At 37.0% G+C, this 10,028-nt stretch overlaps 1 pseudogene; it reads left to right on the plus strand.

The window, feature by feature from the left end:
• The first annotated feature begins 7,056 nt into the window (after window positions 1-7,056).
• On the plus strand, window positions 7,057-8,572 carry LOC126027878 (coatomer subunit delta-like; annotated as a pseudogene).
• The last annotated feature ends 1,456 nt before the right edge of the window (window positions 8,573-10,028 follow it).

Here is a 10,028-nt window from a genome sequence, read left to right on the forward strand (position 1 = left end):
TTAAAATATGCTAAAATATAGAAGGGTTATTAGAAAGTTCTGATAATTTATAACTATAAATATTAACTTTTTAATTAGTTGTATATATTTTATAACTTGTAATCAATAGGAATACTCAGTATGATAAAAATATAACATTTATTTTTTGCATCCTAAATTCAAAACATTGATTACTTAGTAGTGAACACAATAAAGAATTATTAGTTAACTCTTTGAAATCTTCTTTTACACTAATGTTTAAACTTTTCTGAAATGTTACAAAGTTATTCATGGGGGTAGTGTGATTGCATAAGTGGTAGGGCATTTGCCTTGCATGTGCTAACCTAGGATTGACTGAGGTTCAATCCCCTAGGGTCCCATATGGTCCCCCAAGCCAGGAGTGATTTTTGAGCGAATAGCCATGAGTAACCCCTGAGCATCACTGGGTATGACCCAAAAAAGTGAGTCATTAAGAGATTTTAAAAGCAAATGAACAAAGACACAGATTAAAATATCTAAGTGCCAATGTGTGTATAAGAGTGATATCACAAATTTTAACCTATAGAAAATGTATGGCTGTATAGATAATGTAAAGTTTAATTTGCCATAAATTATTACACATAAGAGAAAATAACAGCTGTATTTATATTTTAATAGAGACATGCATATTTATACATAATTATAGGTATAAGTACATACACACATACAGAAATACATATATACATCCTGAGAAATAAAAATATTCTATCTAAATTATCTGATAACAAATAGTGTCTCCAATTTTCCCTATGAGTCAAAGGAGTAATATACAGTTCTGAGATAAAAATCTGATATAACTGTCAAACTGTATGAGATCAGCCGTCCTTCTACTAGAAGCACAATATCATGCTGAGTCTCACTTCTACATGTATTTGGGACTTTTTGTTGCTAATCAGACAAACTTGGTTCTGTGGATGACGAGCAAGTTGAAGAAGATAAACAAGTACAAGAACTACCCTTACAATTTAGGAATAAATACTGCGTAAGCAAATAGTTTATACATATGTTCCTATGTTTCTTGGAGAGGTGCTTAATCCCAAACCATAACCACCAATAGAAGCCTCAAGAATTGTCAAGATTTAGGATCCTAGTAGAATTTAGTTTTAGATGGCATCAGCTTCTAGGTACAAATTATTAAGAGGCAAAGGTCATAGTCTAATAAAGAACCACAGTCATTCTTTTTTTTTAATACTACAGGCAACATATTCTTTAATAGAGTAGAGCTGACAAGGCACTTGGAAAAGAAAGTCTTTATAAATATTTAAATGGACTCTTAATGCCATAATTAAGATTGAATTACTTTAATGCAACCAATTTAGTTAGTGTTTTTTTCAATTACAGAAAAATCCATTTACTGAACAAAATAGTTTTAGCTTTGCAAGCTTTATATTTTGCTGCTTAGTAGTTTTAATTTAGCATCCTGTGTTCACCCAGACATTTGCAAATGCTGCTAATTCATCAGTCGAAGGAAAATTGACCTGACATACTGAACAAGTTAAAGTTAAAGTACCTGATTTTAGACACTAAGGAACTTGTTGGAATTCTTCATATCTCTGCTCTTGAGTGTATAGAGTCATTCATTACACAGACATACGTCAATTTGAAGCAAGTTAGAAGCAAGTGGCAATTAAGTACATATATAGAAATGTGAAACTATTGATATATGGTTGTGATCATTATGATAGCAACATGATTCTGAGATACTGACTAAAAGGGCTGGGTCAATACTTCCTGGTGGAAAGACACACATACACATCAATAGGTGCTACCATAGGTACAAAACTGAGCTGTCACAGAATAGGTCCATTTTAATTTCCTTTATTTTTGTTCTAACTTTTTTATATTTATATTATTATAAATATTACATAATAAATATAATAAATATTACTATGTATCTTATTTATATCTAACTAAGGTGTCTAGTTTTTTTTCTTAACAAAATTTATTTAACCAAAGTGACTAGCTTTCCCTACTTGTTATTCAGATGCAGTAGGAAGTCCTATTTACTGAGGTCTCGAGTTTTTGACAATGAGCTTACAGAAGTTGACTGCACTGCACAGTGGACAGGAACTAACAATTAAAAACAACTCTAAGTAGTATACCTTTGTCTTCATAGAGAACAGAGAAACCTAGAGCAGTGTCTCCCATTTCTATTGTACATTAGTATAAATAACTAGCAATGATATGTGGTTATTATACATTAGAATATCTACTATATATAGAAGTACACATATTATTTACCAGAATATTGTATCAACTCTTGAATATGATATTTTATATCATTGTATATCTGAGATTTGTATATATAATTTTATATGATCAAGAAAATAATAAAATCATGGATAGTTGAGGTTTTAATTTTTGGGGGGGCCAACCCAAAGGTGCTCAGAGGTTACTCCTAGCTCTGGGCTAAAAAAATCCCTCCTGGAAGGCTAGAGGGACCATATGGAAAAATGGGGATTGAACCTGGGTAGGCCGTATGCAAGTCAAATGCCCTATCTGTTGTGCTATCACTCCAGCTCATAATTGAGTTTTTAATGTACTAACATCAAAATAGAAGCACACACATACACACACTTTTATATATATATATATATATATATATATATATATATATATGTTAATAATATAGCTTTAAAATATCTTCTTATTTGATATTTTGCATTGTAATTGTTGTTTTTACTTTTTTATATATGAGGAAAATAAAAAACAGAAATAGACAGAAACTTTACCACATATACTACTCAGTGGGAGAAGAAAGACAATTTAAGAGCCAAAGAAAAGCTTTCATTTGTCTTTAATGCTTTATATTAATACCATAATGTGTTCACTATTTTATAGTTTTCACTAACATAAAAATGCTTGACATTGTCCCTTATTTTAGTATAGAAATTTATAAATATATACAAGCTTAATTATCAGTAGTCAAATATTTCTTTGTCTATATGCCAATTCATTCACCCAAACTTTGATGATCTTAAAGTTAATTTTACATGTTATGTTATTTTGTCTCCAAGTAAAGTGTTGAACATAACAGTTTCATTCAAAAGTAAATATATAATGTGGTTATTATGTACTTGCTAAGAATTTTATTTTGTTATAAAATTGGGGATTCACAGCTTCTTGAAGGATCTCTCTCCTTCCTGGGAGCCGGAAGTCTAGTAGTATGGGGCTCGCAGGCTCCCACCATGCTGGAGGCCTTCTTAACCACACCTGGGAGGGTGTGGGACTTGGGTAACCCCAGCGCCCCTCTACCGCCTTGCTCCAGATCTCCAGGGCTTCCCCAGGCCATGTGCCTGGGCAAGCCAGTGAGTTGGGCCCCTTGGTAGAGCTTGAAGGTACCCTAGGCTTTCCCCCATTATCCATTCAGCTCCTTAGGGAGGGTGGGGCTCTGAACTTCTGGCCTTCCAGCTTCTTGAAGTCACTGATAATCTCTTTCCAGTCTGTATTTTCAAAATTGCGCGGGAGCTACCACCTCCGCCCACGCACAAGAAACATTAATAGTACTCACTATCATTAAATTATGTTTTTATGTATGCAGAATGTCTATTTTGTACTCTGCCCTTTTGTATACCCCTTCAAAAGATCATATTTCTCTTTAACTCCCTTAACTCCTAATATCATTACTCCTTATTTACCCTTTCTAACTTAAGTACTTTAGAGTCCTAAGTCACAGACCAAAGTGGTGCCCTGGAGTTAACACCCACCCAACTATTTTAAAAGGCATAAAAAGGACACATGTCTTTTCAACATTTTATGGGTGTTTTCTTCGATGTCTATAACTTTTGCTGAATATTTTCTTATACAGTGACGATCCCCCCCCATTTTTTTTATCTTCTCTTTGTGAACTGCTCAATATTGAATTTGGTGCAAAAGAATCCCTGAGTTTAATGCTTACGTTTGAACCAAGTCATGGGTATTGTTGGAAATGTTCTTAAGCCCCCATAAACTCTCATAGCACCACGTGGCTTTATTTCTTGTTTGCTTAGGCACACTAAAATGGGAAAATACTATACATACCAATAATTTCTTATCTAATAAAGATGGGAACACACAAATCTTGTAGTGCAATGGGACCTTACACCCTGAACATTGACATAAAGACCTGGCACAGGCCTCAGAAGAATGGGCACTCTCTATTCACCCCTGATCTAGAGAAGACAACTACAAAACATCCAAGGTTGTATATAACATCTCCTGGAGGCATTCCTCTACCAGGGAAGACCCTGCAGCTGCTCTGACATCAATCTACTCATAAGAGACTTCCCTTAACACTGAGAAGACTTAACAAGAACGATGACCTGCTTACTGGACAGGGCTTGCTGTATTGCCCCTTAATTGCGAGGTTTGTCTATAACATCACCTGGAAGCAATCCTCTACCACGGAAGACCCTACCACTGCTCAGACATTGACCTGCTCAAAACAGACTTCCCTTAACACTAAGAAGACTTAACAACAACGACCTGCTTACAGGACAGGGCTTCCTGCATTGCCCTTTAATGGTGAGGTGAAATGAGAAGACACTCCACATCATGACTTCAATGTAGGATATGCAGATTCCCGGATTTTTAATACAGAAACATGATACCAACAACAGAGACTGTGTGAAAAGTGTGTTGGCACTATGGACAATGTCTTGGATTGGACAATCTAACTTGCCTGCAGCCTAGAGTTGGTCTTATGCCAGGAAACTTAAGGGGTAGGATCTCTTTGTATTTAGGCCAAGGTTATTTCTTTCCATGCCTCTCATATTTTGGTGGGCCTATGCAAACAACAATTGCCACTCTAACACCGTTTTTACTGTGCTCCTTTGACTCTAATCCCCCCCAAAAAAAAACCACTTAAAATTTGAGGTTAACTTAAGCTAATATGCATGTACATGAAAATGTCAAAAATACTATGCCTCTAATGTTTAAGGAGTTACGTAAGTTTTATGGCTTTAGATTGCCTGTGTGCTGTAAAGAAATATTATAATGTGTTACAATCTGGGGACTTGAGGGACAAAGTAATTGTACATGGATTCTGTTTTATTTATCTTAACGTTCTTTTGCTGAAAGTTCAAAGTTAAGATATCAGCAAGGGAACTTCTTCTGAGAATTATGTTATGGGTGATTGTCCTTCCACTGTAACTTTACCTTGTCCTCTTTCTTTGCAACTTTTGTTCTCATAATTCAAAATAAAAAAAAAATAAAAAAATAAAATAAAATAAAATAAAATTGAGGATTCAATCTGCTATAATTATCTTTATTCTTAATTAATTTTTATTTGTTGTGTTAAGGAGTAAACTCAAGGATTGTATTCTACTGACAACCAAATCACTCATTTTCTACAATTTTTTTTGTAGTCTCCTTTTTATTTAATTAAGGCACTAATACAAATTATATTGATGTGCTTAATAATTTTATAATATAGTAATCTATTTTGAAATATATATGCATATATTATTATTGGTTATATTTTGGGGAGCACACCCCAAGAAGCTCAGTGGTTACTCCTGGCTATATGCTCAGAAATCGCTCCTGACTTGGGGAACCATATGGGACATTCGGGGATCTACCTGCCATCCATCCTAGGTTAGTGCATGTAAGGCAGACTCCCTACCGCTTCTCTTGCACCACTGCTTCTGCCCCTGTAGTATTTCATTTTTTTAAAACTTCAGTCAAACTACATGATTTCCAAAGTTCTTAAGTATCCATTTATTTCAGGCATTTAATGTACTAACACCAGTCCCACCACCAGTTTCCACCATTGTCCCCGGTTTCCCTCCGAACTTACCGGCCTGGCACTTCAGCAGGCACTAAATTATTTATTTATTTATTTATTTATTTATTTATTTATTTATTTATTTATTTATTTATTTTGGATTTTTAGGGCCATACCCAGTGATGCTCAGGGGTTACTCCTGGCTATGCACTCAGAAATTGCTGCTGACTATAGGGATGCTGGGAGATTGAACCAACGTCAGTCCTGGGTCAGCCACATGCAAGGCAAAAGCTCTATGACAAGACTGTGCTATTGCTCTGATCCCAAAATAATTTATTTTATATTGCTTATTAAATGCAAAGTGGAATTTTCAAGAAACCACTCACTAAGAGAACGTTTGTGTAAATTATTGTATTTTAAAATAGGGTTTATTGGGTATTTACTGAGCTGTTTATTGAAAATTGAGCATTCTGTGTTTATTGTTCTTGTGACTGAATTTAGTTAGCTATTTTTTGTTTGTTTGTTTTGTTTTGGGCCACATCCAGTGAGGCTCACTGTCCTAGGTTAGTGTGGGCAAGGCAAGATACCTTATCCCTTGCACCACCACTCTGGCCCTGAATTTAGTTACTTTTATTTTACTTTCCCATCTAATGTGCTATGCTCCTACTAGGTAGTCAATATTCTGGGATTTGGAGTTGTCATATGTGGCTAATGTGCTCCAAGAGCTATGGGATCTGTGGATGTGGGATGATTCTTGGAAACATTTTTTATTTAGAAAAGTTTTATCTAAATCAGCCAACTAAGTTGTTTTTTGCAATAAATTGTATAAAAAATAAGTACATTTAACTTTAAGTTAATCTACTCATATGAAATTGTCACCAAAATGTTAATTTTAATGACTGGCATAATATAAATTTGTAATAAATGATATTTTTAGAATGTGCTTGTATAGAAATGATTAAGTCTGTAAGATTAACTTCAAGGTCTTAAGACAAGGTTGTCATTGATTTTTACAAATCATTACTTATCTGTTTTTTTGTTGTGTTTAGCAATACTTCTTTGGCCTTCAAGGTCAAATGTACTAAAATTGGTTATAGACTAAGGTCACATGACTCAAGTGTTGCCCTTTTCAGTAGATCACGGTTATGGACACTCGAGAAACTTCCTATGAAGGATGTGTTATTCAAGAACATTTAAAATGTTAACCTAGGTGAAGCGACAGCAGCTCTGTCAGTGGGGAAGCAGGTCTGGAGAGACTGATGTTCGCCTGGCCCACACTCCAGCCCTTGACCCAGTAGCATTGGCCTGTGGCTGTCCCCACTACCTCCCTCACCATGGTCCTCTTGGCTGCAGTGGTGTGTAAGAAGGCAGGAAAGGAAATTATTTCCGACAGATCCTGGAGGTAGCCTGGACTCATTAGACGGCTAATTATCAGCTTTCCCGAAGCTCGTGAATATGAACAAGCAGCACTAGTTTCTTGAAAGTGAGAGTGTGTGGTACATGTACCAACTGTACATGGTGCTGATCACCACCAAAATCAGCAACATCCTGGAGGACCTGGAGACGCTGCTGCTATTCTTGAGAGTGATTCCTGAATATTGCTGAGACCTAGAGGAGAATGAAATGTCTGAGCACTGTTTTGATTTGATTTTTGCTTTTGATGAAATTGTCACCCTGGAATACTTGGAGAATGTCAACTTGGCACAGATCAGAACCTTCACAGAAATGGATTCTCATGAGGAGTAGGTATTTAGAGCAGTCAGAGAGACTCAGCAAGGAGATGCCAAGGCAGAAATGCGGTGTAAAGCCAGGGAATTACAACAGGCCCAAAGAGATGCTGAGAGACAGGCAAGAAGGCATCTGGTTTTGGAAGATTTGGAAGCTCTCTGGTACTTGGAGAAAGCACAGCTTCCATGATCACAGAGACCATCATAAAATTGATAAACCAAAAGTGGCACCCTGCCCCAGCCAGACCTTCCAGCCCCAGCAAGGCTTTGAAGCTTGGAGCCAAAGGATAGGAAGTAGATATGTTTGTCGACAAGTTAAAATCTGAAGGCTAAACCATCGTGTCTTCCATTATGGGCAAGTACCCCTCCAAAATGCCAAAGTTCATGCTTCGCCCATTAATATGGAGAGTGTACACATGAAGCTAGAACAAAAGATCACATTGACCTGCGGACGAGATGGAGGGTTACAGAATATAGAGTTGCACGAGATGATAATGTTTTGGATCTCAGATGATAAATTTGGCCTAATTTGCTTTCATATGGAAAAATGCAAGAAAGTCGTGCAGCTACAGACCCATCCAAATGTGGACAAAAAACTTTTCACTGTGGAATCTCCTATTGGCTTAAAGAATTCAGAGAATCATTTCCAGTTAACAGTGATGTGTGGGTGCTAAGATGGAAATTACAGACCATAGAGGAATCTTTCATTCTACTGACTATTAACTGCTGCCCCTCAGAGAGTGGAAATGGCTGTGAAGTCAACACTGAGTATGAACTACAAGTAGACAATTTAGAAATGAATGGTGTGGTTATCTCTATACCCCTCCCATCTGGTGTTGTTGCACCTGTGATCTGTGAGATTGATGGAAAGTATCGTATATATAGTTGGCAAAATACTTTGGAGTGGTGCTTTCTGGTGAATGATGCAAAAAATAAGAGTGGCAGTCTGGAGATTAACATTACTGGGCATCCCAATGACTTCTTTCCTGTTCCAGTCTCCTTTATCTCCAAAAAGAATTACTGCAGCAAACAGGTAACCAAAGTAACCCAGGTAGATGGAAACAACCCTGTAAGGTTCTCCACAGAGACCACTTTCCTAGTAGATAAGTATTAAATCCTGTAATACTATAAGGAAACCAAAACTGAAAAGTTTGAAATTAATAAAGACAAATTCATCAGTGGCTAGAGTTTTTATTTTCCAAATCTATAAGTCATTGGAGACCCTTTTTTCTGACACTATGCTCAATTCTCTGCACACAAGGATCTTTAACCTCATCCTCAGTGTTCTGGTGTCACAGAGACATTCATTGGGAAAACATACTCAAAGAGAAAGGATGCAGATTTCTTTGGCAGGTTTGACTGACCAGCAGGAGAGTGAGCTCTCCTGAGAGCACTCCCAGTTATCCACCTTCTCTGCCTTTACCTAAATTGCTCCTTTATTTTGATCTCTAATTTTAGATTTCCTATTTGTCTTAAACACAGAAGGCTTTCTCTGCAGTTTTTTTTTAATCTTTCACACTTTTTTCCCCCTAAACATTCAATCAAGCTTTTGGATCCTCTTCTACGGGGCATTGTCTTGTTTGGCACTCCCAAAACAGCTTCCTTTGGTCTAGCTATGATTTTAGACTGTACAGGAAAACTGCTTAAGGGACTCAGGGCCCAGAGGCTAAGAGATAAGGGCATCTGTGGCATTTTTTTTACATTTATCACGCCACCCCCTTGGCCAAGTTGATTTCTGTCCAGGGCTACCTTCAGTTTAGTGTTCTGCTGTGTCTCTAAATAAAAAAAAAAGTAGCTTTCAAATGTCACAGCATGCCCTCCAGGACAACTGGGAAGAGAGTGGCTCTGCCCAGTTAAGTGGTTATTCTATGTTCACTGGTAATCATGTTTGCAGCTGGTGATCCATGTTTGAGTACTTAAGCTAAAATATAGCTGCTGCTCCTTGTATCTGTGATTCCCTCAGATCCCTCACATTAAGCACCTCAATCTTCCAGGCTATGTTCAAGACTTTTCTTTCTAGTAGAAATGAGGTTATGACCCTAAAGGTAGTGCAGTCTGTCTTTCTGCCAATTACCTGAGCTGTAAACTCTTTTCCACTATCAGATTTTGAGCATTCCAAGAGGCAGCTGAATTCCCACCTGTAGGAAATGTTGGGCTTTTCTCCATTTTCTTCCAATCTGGCTACCATTTTTTCATCAGCCTGTTTGACCATATCTCTGAATTCCTCTTTTTTTCATACCCTAACTTGAACTTTGTTCACTATTATCATTTGATGATGGATTCTCAGACCTGTGTGTTAAATGGAAAGGGCCATATTTGCCAACTCATCATCAGCTTTTAATCCAGTATTGCATTCAGAGGAGTTGGTGGAGCTGCCACCATTCTGCAGCCTGGTAAGAGTAAGAGGCTAATCACTCTGTGCCCTCATGCCTCTCTGCTCTGCTCTGACCTTCCTAGCTAAGAATAAACTGAGGCAGTCATAAATACGTGACCAAGGAATGATTTGCCAAAGAAATTCTAGGTCTTTCCCATTCCCTTAAGAGTATCAGGGAATTATCCTTTATATTGAGCTTGGTGTC

The sequence above is a fragment of the Suncus etruscus genome, chromosome 14 (assembly GCF_024139225.1).
Source record: "Suncus etruscus isolate mSunEtr1 chromosome 14, mSunEtr1.pri.cur, whole genome shotgun sequence".
NCBI lineage: Eukaryota > Metazoa > Chordata > Mammalia > Eulipotyphla > Soricidae > Suncus > Suncus etruscus.